This window comes from Lonchura striata, chromosome Z (assembly GCF_046129695.1).
Source record: "Lonchura striata isolate bLonStr1 chromosome Z, bLonStr1.mat, whole genome shotgun sequence".
Taxonomy (NCBI): domain Eukaryota; kingdom Metazoa; phylum Chordata; class Aves; order Passeriformes; family Estrildidae; genus Lonchura; species Lonchura striata.
In genome coordinates, this window is record NC_134642.1 from 61,019,746 (window position 1) to 61,039,749 (window position 20,004).

At 41.5% G+C, this 20,004-nt stretch overlaps 1 protein-coding gene across 2 annotated transcripts in view; it reads left to right on the plus strand.

The window, feature by feature from the left end:
- The first annotated feature begins 3,830 nt into the window (after nt 1-3,830).
- Nucleotides 3,831-20,004, plus strand: part of LPAR1 (lysophosphatidic acid receptor 1) — a 67,678-nt gene continuing 51,504 nt past the window's right edge. The window contains exons 1-2 of one of the 2 annotated variants that reach the window (XM_077790314.1): nt 3,831-3,914; nt 4,371-4,497. The gene's annotated coding sequence lies outside the window, so the exon portion shown is untranslated. The remainder of the gene's footprint in view (nt 3,915-4,370; nt 4,498-20,004) is intronic. The other variant, XM_021525009.2, reaches the window with a different exon arrangement.

Here is a 20,004-nt window from a genome sequence, read left to right on the forward strand (position 1 = left end):
ACCATAGCTCCTCCTCACTGTCTCGCCTCCCTCACCACACTGAAGCCACAACCAGTAGCTTCCTGGCCTCCCATCCAGGAGCCTCCTGGCAGTCTTCTGCCCCCATGCACGCCCCAGACAAACCCCAGATGCTTCATACAGCCATCCGCTCTCTTTGATGCATCTCATGTGATTCGTAAGGCTCTTAACAGTAACACAGAGGTTTATGGTTCTGTATGAGTTGCTACTGGATTAGTTACGTATGCACTGACCTCCTTTGCATCTCTGGCGGTAACTACCTGAAGCATCTTGCAAACCCTAGTCCAGTCATCTCAAGGCAACACAGATGTTGCAAGTGCCAGGACAAACCTAAACCTTCTTTCATAAAGACCCCTGAGTTTTGGTCACTTGGACAGACGCTGCTCTTATTTCTGGTGTAGGCATTGTCTAAAGAACCTGATCTGACCTAGATTTTGCCACAGAAGCTATGAGAATCAACCATCTCCTCTGCTTTTGTGGATATAGTCCTAATCCTCAACATGCTCAGGCACCTATGGGCACCCATTTTTCCCTCAATCCTGGCCTTGCAGTCCTGCTGTTAGAGATTTGGCATGAGCAGAAAGCTGTGAAGACTCAGAGCTTGGTTTCCAGGAGCACAATGGTCACATTCACTTTTCAGCAATCTGCCACTCTTCAGAAGGATTAGGATATCCTCAGGTCCAGACAACAGGAGGCTGAACCAGGGAGAAACAGAGTTTCCATGGAAAAAACTGCTCTTTTGCTTTGAGAACTTAGCAGTTTTAGAGGAGTTTGTGGCTCACAGAACATCATGCACTGCTGTTGCATCATAGCAGGAGTCCCAAGGAGACTGAACCAAGGCAGAAGCACTGCCACAGAACAGTTCTGTGCGAATCTGTGAGATTTCTGATGTGTCTGAAGTTTCTCTGGAAACTTAGAGTCTTCTGCATCCTGTTCTGATCAGAGATCCCCAGCATGTGAGCACTGGGCTTCAGCGGGTACGTATGTAACAAATGAGCAAAAAGTCAAACTCCAGAGAGTGCTTTATTATTTGTGAATTGTTGAAGCTGTTCATTGTAATGAATACATGCTTTAGCAATCTGTGACTCCCAGAAATGGTGGGACTCTAAGAAATAAAATCAGATCAATAAAAAGTGAAAATACTCTTCAAGGTCTCTAATTATTCTAATGTCAGATAGTGTTGAAGCATGCCATTTTTTCCCACAGGAATTAGTAGTGATCTCATTGAACATTTTGTTCAAAACATCCATGGCACTGAAAATTTCCAATCCAAAATGAAATTATTCATTGCTTCCCACACCAGAGTATGCTGCATGGAGAAATGACAGAGTGAAGAGACACCTTAAGTGTAAATTCTCATAATTTTTTTTAAAAACCAGAACAAAATTAAGTACCAGACGTACTTTCCAGGCCCAGACTGAAGAGGAATTAGATGTTTAACTTTTATGGGTTTGTATGATTAATCTTGCAGCCACTCAGTTGAAACTTTATGAATGCTGAGAATGAAGTATAGGTATATCAATGTCTGCACATGTTAAGCACACTTATGATTTGAATCAATTCACTAAATTGAGCACACGGAATTTACATGGTTTGTTCTGAAAACAGAAGTTTTTCCAGACAGAAAGATGTGAAAACTACGTCCCTATCTAATGCAATTCAGTACATCTGTGTGTGATTACATAAACATGTCTCAGACCACAGAGCACCACAGCCAAGTCTCATAGCAGTTACATTCATTAAACATCAGACCATGTGATCTTCCCTGAACCTTCAATATTTGCCTGTTTGTAAGATTTACTGAATATTCCCTATATTTTCTATTTAAAGGAAGAGTGGCTGAGTGAGAATCAATGACATTATCCTTGAATAAATGACAAGTCAATGTTTCAGGGCTGAGCAAGCATGCCTGAAGTCACTAACAGAAAACAAATGAACTGAAAAAATCTTGCTGCTTTTACATCAGTTACTGAAAGAGGACTTAAACACAGTTTTCCTTAAACTGTGATCATTTAACCTTCATATAACTCCATCTCATGCACAGATCAGCCTTTTCCCATGAGCTCAGGATGCTACTTTCTGCCATTTTCCTTCAGGGATCAGTAGCTAGAGTTGCTGCAGAGGACATCCTAACCAGTACTTTTTGAGTAACCATAGGAATGCTAAGCAGAGGTGATTTCCAATTTGCAGATGTAGTAGCCCTTAGCAGCAAGCACTGTCTTACTGAAGAAGACTTCTACATGCCTGAGGTTGTAGGTCTCACCCACAGAGATGTAAATCTTCTCAGATCACCCTTTGGTTGAAGTTTTGATTGCTTTCAAGTTAATATTGGTTCTTATAGCAGTATCTGGCAACTGGCTGAGGACAGGACAGATTTTGTAGACAAGTACAGGCATTTTGCATCCCAAAAAGATGTAAAATCTGGTTTATAATGAAGATACAGCAGATATGCTGCCACAGGACTGGAACAATCAGTTCTGCATTCTGAAGACCTGCTCTCTAATCAGTGACTCATGTATGTCATCCCTTTTCTACCATCAGGAGAGGACACATGCAGTTTGAGCACATTGTTTCAAGACTGCAGTTGTCCAGCCATAGCCCGTGCATAGGTGAGAAAACTACTAAGGCCTGTCACTTTAACTGGTGTATAGATGCTAAGCCATCTATTAGAGCTTGTAACAGAACATGCTTTTTGGTCACTTCTTGCAAACACTTGGTAGCTTGCTTTGAACAGGTAGGAGATGAAATCCAGCACTTTCTGAAGTTAATAGCCTGCTGAGTACTTCATAAAAATTTTCAGCATTGAAGTCTAGTCTCAGAACAAGATTACAATGCTGAGTGCAAAAACCAAGGTCTGTGTGGTGACAACTTTGTAAAGAGAAAGCATCTCACCAGGCATGACAGCAAGAGACTTGCTCTCACTGATGCCAAAACCTTTGTTAATAACCATACCTGTGAAGCAATACCAGCAGCTATAGCAGACAGTGTCATCACTGTGTTGATGGCACACAAGCAAAGATCAGACTTGGGAATGGTCTCTGTTGCTTTCTGGTTGTTTAAGAAATATGAGTGCTTTAAGTGGGCTTGGTGCTTCATAACAGGCTTTTGTGCTGCTGGAGGCACCGATGGCTTGCATAGCTGTAGGTAACCTCCCTAGAAATTTCACTACAGGGTTTAGGAATGCTTAGCCATTTCAGCTACTGAACTCCAAGTATTGTGCAACATAGGTCTTTTCACTTGATGCATGTGTATGCAAAAGTGACCTCTAGATGCTCCAGCAAACCAATGAAATCAGACTATTTCACAGTAAAAACTTATGGAGGGCAGGGGGTGGGGAAGAAGTAATTTGAGCCTGGTTTTGTATAATAAAATAGTTCTAATCTGGAAAACTCTGTTGTGCAACCCTGTCCCTTTCCAAGGATGAGCGCTGGGTGAACCTGCAAATTGACTGTTCCTGTGACTGAGGCTCCCAAATGCCGATGTCGGCAAGAGATTCGAAAGTTTCCCAGGACCAGAACTGCGGCTGCTGCAGAAACACCTGCACACCACCACCGCGCAGACCGAACCCCGCGCCCTTGCCCGACGTATCCTCCGCGGCCGGCCGGGCTCTGCTGGGGAGAGCGAGCGGCCGAGCGCCGGACACGCGTGGGGCCCGCGGGTGGGGCGGGACGGGCACACCTGGGCCCGCCCGGCGAGGCGTGCGGGCGGGCGGGGGCGGAGGGAGCCCAGCCCAGCCCGTCCCGTCCCACTCCGCTCTCCTCTGCTCTGCTCCGTCCCTCCCCGTCCCACCCCTCATTCCTCCCTCCCTCCCTCCTTCTCTCCCCTCCTCCCTCTCCGTGCGCGCCGGCGGCGGCGGCGCCGCGCTCCCTCCAGCCGCGCCCGCGCAGCCCCCGCAGGTAAGCGCAGCGCGGCGGGCCGGGGGCGGAGCGGGGCGGGGGTCCCGCAGCTCTCGCCCGCGAGAAGGTGCCCGCTTCCCATTCCGCTTCCCATTCCCCGAGGGCTCCGTGCCCGCGGCGCTGTTCGCCTCCTCTCCTTGGCTGTTTTTCTCGCCTTTCCGAACCTGGTCTCCGTCCCGTGGTGCGCCGGGCGGCGCGACTTGTCGGGGTCCTCTCCTTCGGGATGGGCTCGAGTGGATTCGAGGCGTCGGGTTAGGCTGCTATTCCTGCTGAACTAACGTCTCCGGGGCCGGCCTGGAATAAGTGATGGGCACTTGTTTGATTAAGGAACACTAACAGGACTTACTTAGGATCTGGCCTCGTATTTTCTTTTTCCCTTTTTTTTTTTTTTTTTTTTTTCCTTTCCTCACCCCTTCCACCCCGAAATCTCTTTGGATTTATTTATACCAAATTAAGGCAGTGGAAAAAGTCCTGGATAAAAAATGGTTGCCACCGCTCTCTCCTGACTTCCTCAGTCTTTCGGACGAAGAGCCTGCTCAAGTCCGATGGGAGCAGTGTCGGTGTATCCGTGGTGTTTACAAAGGTAAAGGACAGGGAGAAGATGAATGACAAGCATAAGGGTGTGATTTATTAGAGAAAGACCGGGGGCGGGGGGAAGCAGGAGGGAAGCTAGAGGACAAAAGCCGTTAGCAAACTGAAGTGAGAAGACAGAGGTGGAACCAGAGGGACCAAGTTTCTTCCTCTCACTTATTTTCCTATGTTCTTTTAAAATAGCTCCACAGTGGGAACCATCCCAAAAAACTGCTTCCTATGGAAATATGTGAAAAGTTTTCATTTTCACAAAAATGTTGGAATGTCTAAATTTAATTTTCTTGGGGGTATCTCTGTGAAACAAGCTCACACCTTCATGATTTCAGTTGTCTGTGAATGTTAGAAGCTGCCTAAATCCCCCTTTGTTATTTTTTTTCCATCCTTATTTGCTCCAGGTTTGGGTTGGTTTTCTGTGTGGGGTTTTTTTTTTTTTTTTTTTTTTTGTGTGTGTGTGGTTTTTTGGTTGGTTGGTTGGTTTTTTTTATTGTTGTTGGTTGGGATTGTTTGGCTTTTTTTTTTGTTTGTTTATTTTTGGGGGGGGTTGGTTTTTTTTTTTTGGGGGGGGGGTTTAAAGTTTTACGGTAAAGTAATTTGGGGGAAACCCTGTAGGCAACTTTTGCTCTCAAAGTGTGGGGGACTTGGGGTAGCTGCAGTCTTTTTGCCACTAAGAACTGTTGCAACTCTTCTTATCTTTTCAAAGGAAATTTTTGCATGCTAGTTCAGGTTTGGTGTGTTGTACCATTTGGTCTAAAATGAATCACTCTCAGGTCTGGGAGTCATGTTTCCATGTGGTGGCCAGGGCTGTGTGCCGTGCAGCCTGTTACTCTTGTGCAAGGATAGGCTATACTGCAGTACTAAAATAATATTTCTGGCAATTTCAGCAGTGGACTGAAGCAATGCTCTGTGCACAGGCGTAAGTGAAGCTCTGCCCTGCAGCTTGCTATTGCTGGCCATAGGCATGCCGCATGTTTTTCCTTAACTGATACGGGCTCAGACTTACAAAGCAACTTGATAGCCTGTATTTTACTGTTGTTTTTATTAAATATTAACCACACAAAATTAAGTGCTGTTTTGTTCCAGAATAGATTGACAATGTCTCATCCTGTGCAGTTGTACATGAACTGTGGTTGTTTTCTTTTTTGTACGGTAAATAACCAAGAAAATGTTATTTAGGAATACTAAAGCACTGCTGCACAATCAGTGTGGTGCTGTCTTTATCACTCCCTATTATAGATTGCAGTAGTTAGACCCTTGGCTGCTATAAACCTTGTTCTGAGAACTTAGCAGTAGTGGTGCTGGTTGAAGAGAGGAAATCATTGGCTGGTGTCTGCTTTCTCTTCCTTTGCTCTTCAAAACAAATATTGAGGGTCAAAAGGTTAAACAGCTTTTGAGACGAAACACATGGAAAATGCAAAATTAAAGTAATGCTACACTGTGTACCCAGCTTTAATATGTGAACTCCACGTGTAAGTAACAGACAATCTTATCACTGTGAGCAAAAATACTTTATGGTCATGTGGTTTTCATCAGTAGCTCTGGAAGACTGTTACTAAAATATAATTCCTTCTCTGCTTAAAAATGGGAAAATTAAAAATATGTCTTTAACTTGGTCTTATAGTGTCACACAGTTGAACTATTTGGGGAATCCTGGTTGTTGAAGAAAGTGTTTTGCTCTGCTTTGTACTTATATGGGATTCATTTTGATATCTCTGTAATGAGCCCTTAATAACACGTTAATGGATAGTTAACTGGTTGTCAGTGGCCTATCCATATTGAGCTTGCTTTGTCTCATATTCAGAGATTTAGATCAAAAGGCAAGTAATTTTTCTGAGCACTTTATTCCTTTGGGAGACCACCACCATCTTCCCTTTGAATACCCAGCAGTTTGAGCACTCTAAGAGGTGAGCTGGCTTCTCCAGATGTCAGAAGAGCTGGCTTTGAGCACCTCTAGGTGGTGACCTGCCAGCACTTACTGAGCAGTGTTGCTGTGTATCTGGCTTTTTTTGTCGTATTGACGCAGAGAAAATTGAATGCAGCTCTTTTGCCATCAGGGCTGAGTGGGGAATCTCTTCACAAGACATTGCTTATGGTCTTGATAATGCTCAAGGATATGTGAAAGAATTTGAGAGTGGTAACCAGTACTGTGTGGCAGTTGTCCTTTTCACTGTTGTTTCCATCACAAAATTAGAATTTGCTACATAAATGAAATTTCCTCTCTTTCAGAAAGAAAAGTGCATGTAATTTAAGGGACACTTAAATTCAGCTTAAATCCATCTAATTGAGATATTTGAAGTGCTCCTGCTACACATAATGCCAGGGTAAAGAAAAATAGAGCAATCGATATTTGCTCCCTCCAGCATCTTTAGTTATTGGATTAGTTCTTTTTATGTTGTGCATTTCACTGCTTCATCTTTCACAATAGTCTGTATTATTTTTTCTATCAGTTTAGTAGAGTGAAAAGAAAACCAACTTTCGAGAAAACAAAGTGTCTTTTCTTTTTCCATCTTCTCATGTCCTTGCCTTTAAGATTGCTTTCAATTTCAGTGTGGTCCTCATTTGTTGCCTTAGGAGTTCTAATAATTTCAAGGGAGAATGCTAATTTCTAGAAATGCTTGATCATGAGTGACTTGAGACAGTAATGGCTTCAATTGACAGTGGTTATATAGCATCTGATGTGTAGGTGATACTGTGGAGATGTGGCACTCCTCAACAATGCTGCATTAGGGCTGAACTTACACACTTCATTTTATCCCCCACGTGTTTGTCTTCACAGCTCAAGCAGAAGCTTCAGGTTTCATCCATGGCCCATAAATGTCAATGGCAAACCTGTATTGGCACTGAATGACTTTGGATCAGGTGCAAGGTTGATGGGTTGCTCTGACAGAAATAGAAAATTATTCCCAGGGCAGAAGAAAGTTCTGTCAAGGAAATGAGAGCTGCTGTTCTACTTACATATCAGGGAACTTGAATTTTGGCTTTCTTAATTTATATTTCAAGCTTAGTTTCTTTGAAACACATAGCAGCATTGCCTGTGCATACTTGACTTTCATTGATATACTGGTACAAATGACAGTGAACATCTGTATGTCTACTACCTTGGTTAGGTTTTTGTTGAAAATAGGGGAGAATTCTGAGAAGTGCTTGTCTTTGTGTACCCAGATCTCTCCTTCTCTCCTCCACTGGTGTTTCTTGACTGCCTGGCATGCTTTCCATACTCCCAAGCTGATTAACAGCACACCTGGCCTGCAAAATCTTGGTAATTGTTTGGATGAAGGTTGTACTCTAGGATCAGTTTTCATTTTTTAATGACTGCTGTCTCTAATTGTCAAAACACTGTTTCTATTTATGCAACATTGAGCACCAGAAAAGAAAAGAGCCTATGTATTGGTGCTGGTTTTGGTAGTATATGTGTGTCCCCATCTCACATGGCAACTCCATGACCATGACATTTCTCTTATAAGCTCTTGACAAACATCTTTGAGGTGGTTAAGGCATTATATTTCTCTACAAAGGAGCAATAGCCTAGCTTGCATTAGTGCATAGTGTCCAGAATTTCTTGATAGGCACAGCCTGGAATAGTTTGTGTACCATGTTTTTTGGTTCTGTCTTGATTTCCTACTGGATCTGGATCCTTCTTGACCCAGATACTGTAGGTAGTTAGGTTAGTGCACATAAAGAAGAGTTCATTGGTGCCTTTACTCCAGAAGTAAAGAAGTATTTCTTCTTAAAAAGAAAGTGAATCTTCTCGCTTTGCTTCTGGCAGGCAAAAACAGCCACAGACTTGTGGGGCTGCTGTGGTTCAAGCAGTCTGGGTAAGGCATGCCTGCCCCTGGCAGCAGCACAGCCAGAGGGAGAACCACATCCCTCCTCCTCAAGCCACTCCCAGGATAAATAGCCTGGACAGGGTTCTGGCCTGGGGTGGGTAAAGTGTTTTTCTTTTTAAGTTCCTTGAAGATTTGTTCTGGTGGACTTTGTGATGCCTGGCTGCTGGAGAAAAGGGAGCAAAACATTGTGCCTTACTGTTTACCACTCATACATTGCAATGTGGTCTGCTGCTGAAATGATGGTAGGTGGTGTAGATCAGTGGCACAAGAAATGCCTTAAATTGCAAAAGTGGGGAGTCTGGATCTCTTTTAGAAGGAGAAATATTTTTGGATTTATTTTAGATTTCTTTAACTTGAAAGGCATTGGAACCTCTTTTTTTTTTTTTTTTTTTTTCTTTCATGTGATATACTCTAGATAAAATTCAGAGGTCCTCTCATTTTGCTTTTTAAAAATACAAAGGTGATAAATATGAGAGACCAATATTATCTTTTTATCTTTCTGGTTTTGCTTCTGCTGTGACTAAGAGGCCAACACCTCCTGAAGTGGATATTTTAAACTGCTGAAAATAATGTCTATGAGTTTGTTAATCATGTATGATAATTCTGTTTGGTGTGGTCCTCATGTTGCCATATTACAGACCATTCTGGCTTTTCTGTAAGAATTTACATGTCACAGTGACCTTGGGGTAGGATGGATTTCACAGGCACTTAATGCAGTACATCCATTTCTTTGCCAGCTAGAAAATGTATTGCATATTGCAGTGCTTGCAGGAGCAAGCTTGAAAGCATTGGATTGACATCAAAGGCAAGATCTTTCTGTACAGAATGCTGGAGATTGTAAGAGGGGTAAAAGTCTGGCAAAGGAAATACATACTCTTTTTCATTGCAAGCCCCTTTCCCTCCGTCCTCTCCACTTTTTTAGGGTGTGTATGGCACATATGAAATTGTGCTGGTACATTATTTATGGGAGCAGACATTTTTCTTAGAAGATTTTTTTTGCCATTTGAGGATGATTATTTTCACCCTGGGTGGAAACATATAGCTAAAGTAATATCCATTTTTTATTAAGAAGAATTTGGCTACAGCGATAAATGTTGGATGGGTATTGAATCTTTACAGCATACAGAAATTTGTATCTTTTTTGAGTAAGTGGGTGATTATTTAATAGCAGTGAGCTGAACATGAATTCTAGCAAAAACTTACTGGGATCCAAGCAGAGAAGAGAGATGCTGTACAAGTCATACCTGTATTTAAGGTGGTAATACTTCAGGTTGGTGTTTGTAGGAAAGGAGAAAGACTGATAAACTCTCAAGCTTTCATAGCTACATAGCTTTCAAATGTGGCAATTGTTATTTTGTCTACTGTGAAGGGGTTTTGATAAAGGGGATGTAGCCACTGGATTTCACTAAATGTTTAGTCTTTGATAGTGCAGTCTGGTTTTGACCTGTTGTGGTTGTTAGATCAAGGGAGCTGGGGTAGCATTTTATAACTGCAATGTGTGAAGGACAGCATGCCTCACCCAGCCAGGATGTGGGTGTCCACAGCCAGGGTGCTTGTGCAGAAGAAAACTCAAGTTTGTTTGCTGCTCCATTCTGAATTAGCTTTGCTGGCATCTAGTGAGGTGGAAGGGCTGAAGGAGGGGTGGAAGGCTCTGTGGGTGCCACCAGTGCAACTTTCACTGTCCCTTCAGCTCACAGCACAGAGGCCCAGTGGGTGGTGAGCATCCCTACCCTCCTGCTGCTTGGGATCAAGGACAGGCAAATCATCAGCGTGGCACAGCTGCAGCTCCTGCCAGTTGGATGGCTGGTGGCAGGAGACCTCGGAGGAGGACTGCAGGTTGGTACCTCAACCCAATGACAGTGTCAGGAAATGGTCATCTTGCCCCTACGTGTTGCTTTGCACTGGAGGGACTGTGGTGGTCATTATTATGGTCAGTATTTTTTTGTGTGTGCCTGCATTAGGTGCTCACTGATTCTCTTGGTGGGATAGGTTTTCTTGTGGTTACTGTTTTTTTTTTGCACTTACTGCAACAGTGGTGTCACTTCTTGAGTGCTGGAGCTTTTAAGGTTTCATGGTTGCGTTACTAACCATTTTTGCAGTTACTTGTAACCAATATGAAGTATTGAAGATATGAAGCAGCAAAGGATGGCAGTGTGTATGTGTGCTTGATGTTCTATCTGGACACTTCTGAGCTCTTTCATTGATACTCCAGCTAATATAAGTAATTTGTGCACTTTTGTGCATAATTGAGTTGTTTCAATGCCTGCTGTGACAAGTGTGTTTTCGGTGATTGTACATATCTTGTAAAACTACTGATCCAGTCTCCACAGACAATCTTCTTATGAGTTACAGTGGAAAGCATTTCATGAGGTAGTGCAGCTGTAATGTAGGATGTAAAGGGAAAATTTGGCTAAGGTTGTGCTTATAGGAGTAAACTTTTTGGCACGTTTCTGTAGTTGCATGCTAACTTTGAATATATAAAACTAATTATTGAAGTAAAAAGCATTTGGGAAATTGGTAGGGGAATGTTAGAGAAGCATAAATTCAGACTGATAATGATAAGCTTGTCAATCCCAAAGGAGAGTACAGTGCAGCAAGGTCTGTATTGCTACTGTGTTGCATCTCAGTGACTATTGCACTTGGAAGGTGTCTGCAAATGTGTACACAGCCCTGCTAAAGTGTTGTGTGTTGTACTGGCAAATTTTTAGTACAGGAGAATAGCCTGAACAGTCCCTGCGTCCGTCTGATGATGTCTCCAGGAATTTCTGTCTTGTCAGGATGACCCCCACTACTAGTAAGTGCATGATGTCCTGTGTGCCACAGTGACACTGGGGTATACTTGGAGTAGTGTTTGAACAGATGTTAATCATCTACATAAGCATTAGATTTGGTTGAGGAGCAAAGCCTGTGCTTTCAGTAAAGAATTCATTGGGTTTTTCAGCTGTTTCTATCCACATGTATCCTTGTTTGTTGTTACATTCCTGCAGACACAAGTCCAGTGCATCAGTAGTCATTGCCTCTTCATTCCTCTTGCCAAGGAAATGGAATTCACAAATTGTTTTCCTGAGATACCACAGTGAAACTAACCACTTCAGGGAAAAGGATGTGTGGATAGGTACCTAGCATTCACATCTTGAATGTGAATTGTTCTTGAAAGATACCGTTATAAATGTCTATCGAGTTTATTGGTCTTTCTGTCTTTCCTTTTCCTTTCTGTTCCTCCCACAAATGTGTCACACGTGGAGAGCAATTCTGTGGAAATGAGCCAGGTATCTTTGTGCTGCCGTGGGCATGGCTTCTGCAAGGGGCTTTGAGAACTGTCCCAGTGTAGCAAGCAACATATCAGGATTGCTTTGCTCCTCCTAAATATTTTGATGGAACTACTGAAAACTTTACCTCAGAGCAGTGTATTTCCCTGTCCAAAAGCTTTGCAAACAAAAGAAGACTTTTCTGAATTAGTATTTGCTCCCCATGTCTTTTATCTTCTTGTTTACAGTAGTTACAGTGTCCTATTTCAAAAGTCTCTGCTAGTGGGACTGAAAATTGCTGAGACTTCAGGGTATTACTATAATCAGAACAATCCTGGTATTAATGAATGGACTAAAAATGGGTCTTTAGAATTACTCAATTTTGCAGTTGATAGGAGTAGCATAGGTTAATGCCTGCTTCTCCAAGAAGTACAGTGTTTCTGTTTCCTGCTTTGGATTGCTTAAGTTTCACATGCAAAAGCATCCTAGGAGGTTCAGCCTAGAGGAAAAAAAATCAGGGGGAGATGTGCAAGCTGATGACAATCTGATGATAGGAGGGAATTACATGACTGTAGAAAACATAAATGTCTTAAAAAATATATGCCTAATAATAATATGACCCTGCATATTTCCATCTCCAATGTCTTTCCCACAGTTTCTTGCCATCAGTTGCACAGATTTTTATAACCAAGTTCTGTTTGAGAGTCTTGTTTACAGCTTTTTCAGTTCTTCTTTCTAAATTGTTCCTAATATGCTATGAATATTAGGAGGGGATCTGTCTTTGATATAATTTGGTAAAGGTAACTGAAAACAGTTACTTTTTCCCTCAGAAAGTGGCACAAAAATGTAGGAACAGCTTTGGCAAAAAAGCCACACCCTGCTCCTTTTGCATCATGAGAGAAAGGAGAAGGGGGCGAAATACTGACTTTTCTTGGAGCTCCCAAGATGAGGTGACATTTCTTAGTTGGTAAGAAACCCGAATGTGGACTTGCCATGCATCTGCCTATTGCAATTGTGCCAGAAGTCATTCTGTGCTCAGTTTATTCCCCTTGTGGTTTCTTAGCAAGACCCTGCAAGTGTCATCTGCTTGTATAAGCTGTGTCTCCACTAGAGGGGGGTGCCAGTATTGCTGCAGTGGAAAATTTTGAGGATTTGGTAAGTTGTGGTGCTTTACTCTTCCTTCTTGCCTGGAAGTGTTGCTGTTGGGTTAAGTGGAGTATTCTTGGAAGAAAGCTGCTTCAAGACTGAAGACTGAACCCAACGCCAACTACGAACCAAGTAGTAGGCGTTGGGTTACTCCAAAACACTGTCAGTTCTGCCAGCATGCTATAGTGCATTTTTGTATAGAATTATAGAAGGATTTGAGTTGGTGGGGACCCAAAGGATCAGCTAGGTCCCAAGCCTCTGCTACAGACAGACTTTCCACTAGACCAGGTTGCTCAAAGAGCTGTGCAGCATAATTTTGAAGAGTTCCTGGGATTGAGGTATCCACAACTTCTCTGGGCAACCTGTTCCAGTGTCTCATTGCTCTCACACTAAATAATTTATTCCTAATATGAATCGATATATACCATCTTTCTGGGTCAATTACCCCCTGTCCTATCACTACATACTCATGTCCCTTTCCAGCTTTTTTTTATAAGCCCTCTTTAGATACTGGAAGGTGCCATAAGGCCGTCCCAGAAAACTTGACTTCTCCAGGTTGAACAACCCCACTCTCTCAGCCTGTCTTCATAAGAGAGCTGCTTCAGGCTTCTGATAATTTCTATGGCACTCTCTGCACTCTTTCTTTTATTCAGAGATCCAGAGCTGGATGCAGTACTCCAGGTGGGATCTCCTGAGAGGGGAGTATAAGTTTGGCTGACCTAGGAGAGTCCACTCAGTAGTGGGAGGCTGAAAATCAGACCCAGCATGCCTAAGTGGGCTGTGTCAGGGATGAGAATAGCATTGCATGGGCCTCAAGCTTTGGTGTCATGGACACAGCTGGTGTGTGCAATTGTGGGATGCCTAAAAAGTCTGGTTTGTGGGTGGATTTCAGTACGTTCTCCTTTTGCGGCCTGAATCCCTTGAACTTCTTAGTTTATTTGTGTGGTCACAAAAAAAAAGTCTTAGTGGTTCCCAAGAAATGCTTTATGGCTTATGCTTTTGTTACAAGACTGTCTGAAGAAGACTTTGAAGTGTGTATGTGTTTAAAGTTTGTACCCATGCTAATGTGCACCAAGTTCCAATGGAAGAGCCAGAGGCAAACTGCTAGTTAGTTCTTATTTTCTTTTTTATTTAAGAATAGTCCATTGATATGGAGTTGTGCTTTTGTCCAATAGGATTGTTTTTTTGCCTTTCCTACTCCTTAAAAGATGTGCAAAAGGAGTTTATCTAAAAAATGATGAGATAGTGCTTGGACACTAGCCTTTCTGTCATCATATGTGTTAGAAGATAGGGTTTTTTGATTTTGTTCTGTTTTTACATCAGTTCCATTCTGCCTCCTGGCTTTCTGTTTTCACTTGAATTTGTGGCATCTCCCAAATATTCTGATTGGATATTTGTTGCTTCTGTTGGGCATCGTATGTATTGAGGACCTAGTCAGAGAAGCTGAATAATCGCCGAAGCATGGTGTGAATTTACAACAGCCTACTTAATTCATGTGACCTCTTGCATGCACTAAGAGCCTGTCTGCTAAACACAACTCAGAGTTAATCCAAGTCAATTCTTAAAGTGAATTAGTCAAGCTGTGAGCTAATCCTCTGTATTTACCTGCTTGTTCAGATAAGCAGCAGCCTAAGTTGCTTTAAACTCCACTTGATAATTGAAAAAAGAAGGGTCAGAGGGAAAGGTGATGAAATCTTGTTGTTTTCTTCATATCTCTGCTTTGAGGATATATTTCAGTAGTGCTTTGCATTTATAAATCTTGAATTTATAGAAAGATCAGCATAAGCTACCCAAGGCCAAAACCCAGTACTCTGCTGCAGTTCTCTACTAAACATCCCTGACAAAGCCTGCTGCTGCTGCCAGGGTATTTTGCAGAGTGCGTTTCTTGGTCAGTCATAAAAACTATCCCACAAAAAGTCCAACCAGTTGAGTTGGCATACTGTAGACAGTAGGGACCATGATGCAGACTGTGAAGACTAGGAAGCCCTGTTGACCTCTGCCAAGGAACTATTAACCAGCCCCAATTTTACAGAAGGGATTCACAAATTGAGTGTATTGTTCTCAGCACACCAGATAGTTGCATGATGGACAATAAGTAATTCCCTTTCATTTGTCAACATCGGGATTTTTGTTGTCTTGAGCTACTCCATTTTGACAAGATCAAAGGTAAGATCTTATTTCTGGGTCACTGCTGTCCATCAGATAAGTTTGTTTGTGGCCTTGGGAAAGAGCAGTGACGTGAGAATAGGGAATTTAAATCCTGTCATTAAAATAATTCTTCCTTATTGTTAATTCCAAGTTATTTCAAACTTAATTCAGGTTAACTTTGCAAAATACAGTACTGCAGAAAGTGTATGGAGAACAGTCAGTTGAACCAATGCATAAATATTTCTGAAGGAGAATGACTGTTATTTCTGGTTTGAGGGATTGATAAATAGTTCCAGTGTCTGCATTGGTGGTAGCCTGAACCATGTTAAGCTACTGCCTTACAATCTTAAATGTATTGTTGTGAGTGGGGGTAATAGTTGGCAAATTTCTATTTCAGATAAACTAAATTAAACTCCTGTTTGTGTATCATTGGTCATGGCGCATGCAGATCTATACTGAGGTGGTGCCTTTGTAATTTGTGATTTGGAGTTTGGCATACTTAATTGTGAACTTCCTTGGCTTCAGCATTTCCAGATTATTGTATTTTGTGGTGGTTTATATTCTGCCTGAAGATTGAACATCTGTTTTGTGGATGTGGGGTAAAAAGGAAGTATTCGTTTTAAGGCTGGCCCCCTCAAAGCTGCTTAGAGAATTGTGACATTTTGTTATCATCCAGCTGTTTTTTTTTAATCTAGCAAAAGGATATTTCCTGAATGTTTAAATACAAACTTGTTTCGAAAGAGTGCCAGCCTATTACTAGTTTTCTGAGTTTGAAACAAAAGGTGGAGTTTACAAATGGAGTCTCTGTTGCTGATCCATAGAAGTGTTGAATTTTAATTGCTTTGTTATTTCTTCTTGGAAACAAATATTAAAATTGTTTTTGTAAGTTGTTGAGAAGATTAAGTTCTTGTACTTTTTCTGCTAAGGAGTGATAGTTTGGAGAAAAGCATCCCTATTTCTGATATGGTGATTTATACCTCACTAGAATCATAGTCATATTATGACTTGGAAGAGACCATAAAGCACATCCAGTTCCACACCCCCTGCCATGGACAGGGCACTTCCCCTAGACCGGGTTGCTCAAAGCCCCATCCAGCCTGACCTTAAATATTTCCAGGGATGGGGCATCCACACCTTTCCTGGGCAATCTGTGCTAGTGCCTCACCACCTTCACAGTAAAGATTTCTTCCTAATATATAATCTAAATTTACTCTCTTTCAGTTTGAATTCATCCTCCCTCCTCCTGTCTCTAAATGGTCTTGTAAAAAGTCCCTCTCTTTCTTGAAGTCTCCTTTCAGGTCCTGGTAGCTGTAATTAGGTCACCCTGCAGCCATCTCTCTTCCCAGCTGAACAATCCCAATTCCCTCGGACTTTTCCTATAGGAGAGGTGCTCCATCCCTCTAAACATCTCCTCTGGACTCAGTCTAACAGGTCCATGTTTTGCCTGTGCTGGAACCCCAGAGCTGGATGCAGGGTTCCAGTTGGACTCTCACCAGAGCAGATCACAGGGGGATCTGCTCACAGGAGAATCCCCTCCATCCCCTGCTGTCCACACTGCTTTGGATGCAGCCCAGGACACGTTTGGCTTTCTGGTCTGGGAGTGCTCGTGGCTGGGTCACGTTCAGCCTCTCACCCACCAGCACCCCCCAGTCTTCAAGCAGGGCTCTCGATCCATTCATCCCCCAGCCTGTGTTGATACTGGAAGTGTTCTGACCCAGGTGTAGCACCTTGTTCCTGGTCATGTTAAATCTCATGAGATTTCCATGGGCTCACTTCTCAAACTTGTCCAGGTCTCTCTGGATCATATCCTGACCTTCAGGTGTGTCAACAGCACCACTGAACTTGATGTCATCTGCAAATTCGCTGAGGGCACACTCTATCCCTGCAGCTCTGCCATTAATAAAGTTGATACAAAATCCTTTGCCCACTATTATCTTCTTTAATTGTTTTAATTACTAAGCAAAACAATAATGAGAATATTTTTGGAGCAAAATTCTGTCCACAACCCTTGCAATTCCAGAGTTCAGAATAATTTTAATGAGCAGCTCCTTGATCCGACACTCTTTTTCTCTCCTCTTTTTATTTCTTTTCTTTTTTAATAACAGAAGAAACAGAAGAGGACAAAAACGTACCATACTTTCTTTTATACACACATGTGTACACACTGCTGGCAACAGCTAATAATGTATCTTAAACGATGAGCTATCTATAGTTACTTTGAACTTTTCTCCTCTTCATTAACTACAAATTTCATGTCTGTCAGAAGAAATAAACAATTTTAAAAGAGTTTCATAAACTGCTTTGAAATTACTTCTTTGAGGAGTATTTGGTATTATAGATGTCAGTATGATGAAAGTGTATATTTAGAAAATAGTCACATGACAGCAGCTTCATTGTGATTGTGCTATGAGAGACCATCCATATTGTTGTGACTTGTTTACATAAGCCTGAGCAGTTTAGCATTATTTTCCTGGAGTTGGTGTCTAGGTGTATTTTAACTCTTTATTTTCTTGTGATTCTAGAAGTTTAAAGTAGTAAGAAAATGTTGAAATCAGATGATTGCATGAATTATTACTCTGAAATCTTTTTAGTTCTTTAAGTTGCTTGAAATGCAAAAATTAAAAATTCACGTTCAGGGATATATTACTGTTCCAGTATTTACTAATTAAAAAAACATTATGGAGCTGCTGCTGTAAGTTGTTTCTTGAAGATGGTTCTGTGGCTAGCAGAGATGTTTTAGATCAATTTTTGTGCGTCTGTGTGTTTGGTGTGATTATTTTACACTGACCTGTTCATTGTGCTGAAGAAGCTCTTAATAAGTCCCAGGAGATATGCATCTACCAGCCAGCATCCCTTGCATTGAGGCAGATGTTCATTCTTTTCCCCAGAGGGTGGGAAGAAATTCTCCAGCTTCAATGAGTGGCAAAGAAAGAATCATCTCTAAGCAATTCCTAACAGGCAAACACTTATGTAAGTCATTAGAAGAAGCTAGATAATGACCGAAATAATTCTAGAGGTGCTGAATAGTAATGGGAAGGCAGACTGATGTGTTGGCTTTAAAGGGCAAACTGCAGGAAAATGAGGAAGCCATGTCTGCATGACTTTTTTTGAGTTTTCAGACAAAGCTCTGCTTTTCAGACAAGTACAAGGCTCCAAGAGAAGATGAGGTATCGTTCTGGGTTTAAAAAACAGCAACAAAATGCTCCCCAAGAGATGGGTGTGGAATAGATACAATATGGAAATAATCAGGAAAGGAGGTTTAGCAAGTGAGAGAATTGCAGAGGATGGTGCAAACTGACCTAGGTCAGGGAAGTATGGAAAGGATTCTGGAAAAGGACAACTACATAAAATAAGTGGAAATTTTGTCTGTCTGCAAATGAGATTAAGTGCCTCAATCTGTAGCAGAGAAAAAGGTATCCTGTGTTTAGCAAGGAAAAGGAGTATGATTAAGTTTTTGAGAGTCATGACAGTTCTAGCAAAAAAAAAAAAAAATTGAGATGTTAATAGAAAATTAAAAGTGTTTCTCTTTTGTTTTTTTTTTTCTTTATTTTAGTAAATTTTTTTTCATCAGTATGCAGAGAAACTTGATAGATTAACTGCTGCTGATGTGAGTCCAGTTTGTATCATAACTGACATGACTTAGGGTTAGTGTGTTCACGACTTCACATGTTACAATGCCAAATTCTATGGGTTTGTCCTTTCAAAGTATGTTTTCTGTCACTTAATAAAGTGTGACATTTTCTTTTCTCTCCAAAATCCCAAAATAAGAAAATACACAACTCCAAGACAAAAACAGTTCCTGAAAGAATGAACAGCTTGTAATTTTGAGAATAATCTACTCACTTATCATCTGGAGGTCCTTTCTAGGCCAGAACCTCAGAGCATGTAAAGGAGAAAGGTAGATGTGTAATTTAATTGCAGTCTCTTGAGTTGTCTGCCCTTAAGTGGAACCCAGTGCATGACTAGGGTCAGTATGCTTTTGTTATTCTCAGAAGGGGTATGAGGCAAATTAGAGTGGCATATAGAAAAGACTACCCTGCAAGGTAAAGGCTTAAGGATATTATACTATCTACTTGTTTGTTTGGTTATTTTCATTGAAAATCTGTGAAGAGAGGTTTCTGTCCTTTTATACATTCATATTGCTCTTCTGCTTTTATTTGGGGATATGGGCAGGCTCTCTCTCTAACCTTGCCCTGGTGGGGTCACTGTAAAGGATCTTTGCTGAACCACGTTGTTCATGAGCAGCAGATGATTTCTCTGAGGGAGTTCAACTGCGTGATGGTACTATTTTTTTGTTGTTGTTGTAAATTAATTCACTGTGTGATAAATGATTAAGGTGACAGGTCATTTCCCTAATCTTACAGAGGGGAAAGAGGACAGTTTCACACCACATTCCGTCTACAGAGTTTGTGGAACTATTTTGGTTAAGGAAGCTCCACTTGGGCATCTTTGCTGAACTTGCAGGCTCTATTCTGTCATGGTAAGCTTTAGCAGGAATCTTGTAGTACTCACATTATTGAGGCCAGAACAATGATCTTCCCCAGATTAGCCACAGAGCTTCTATTCAACATGGTTTGAATGACGTGATTATTTTTTTTTCTTGTTTGAAGCACAGACTGCACTGTGAATGCAAATGGATTATTTGTGATCCTCTGTGGAACCTTGTGTTGTGGAAAAGTCCTACTGAATTTAAGGGCAGTTTTTAAAATTTGTATGGAAATAAATTTCTAGCCTCATCACTACTGAATTCTTCATCTTTTTTCCTTACCTAAGAAAGGCTAACAGCTGTATTTTGAAAGTAAAGACTGAGGTAATGGAAACTGGAGGTCTCTTTTAGCCCCAGGAAGTTGCAAACTTCCCTGCAGAAGCTTTTAGAAAGTCTGAAAATCTTTGAGGTATACAGGTGTGATTTGGTGGAACGCAAAAGAAAAGATAGGAAACATGAGTTTCATTTTTTTTTTCTTTTTTTCTGGTTAGTAATACACTTTGGGACTTCTGCATTTTAGTTTGATCTTTAAGTGAGCTCTTGTGTTTGTTTTGGTTTGCGTATTTTTGTCACATGCTTTTCAGGTACCTGGGCATCTTGAAGTTAAATTTTCCAAGGTGATGTCTGTTATTTCATTTTGATTTGCT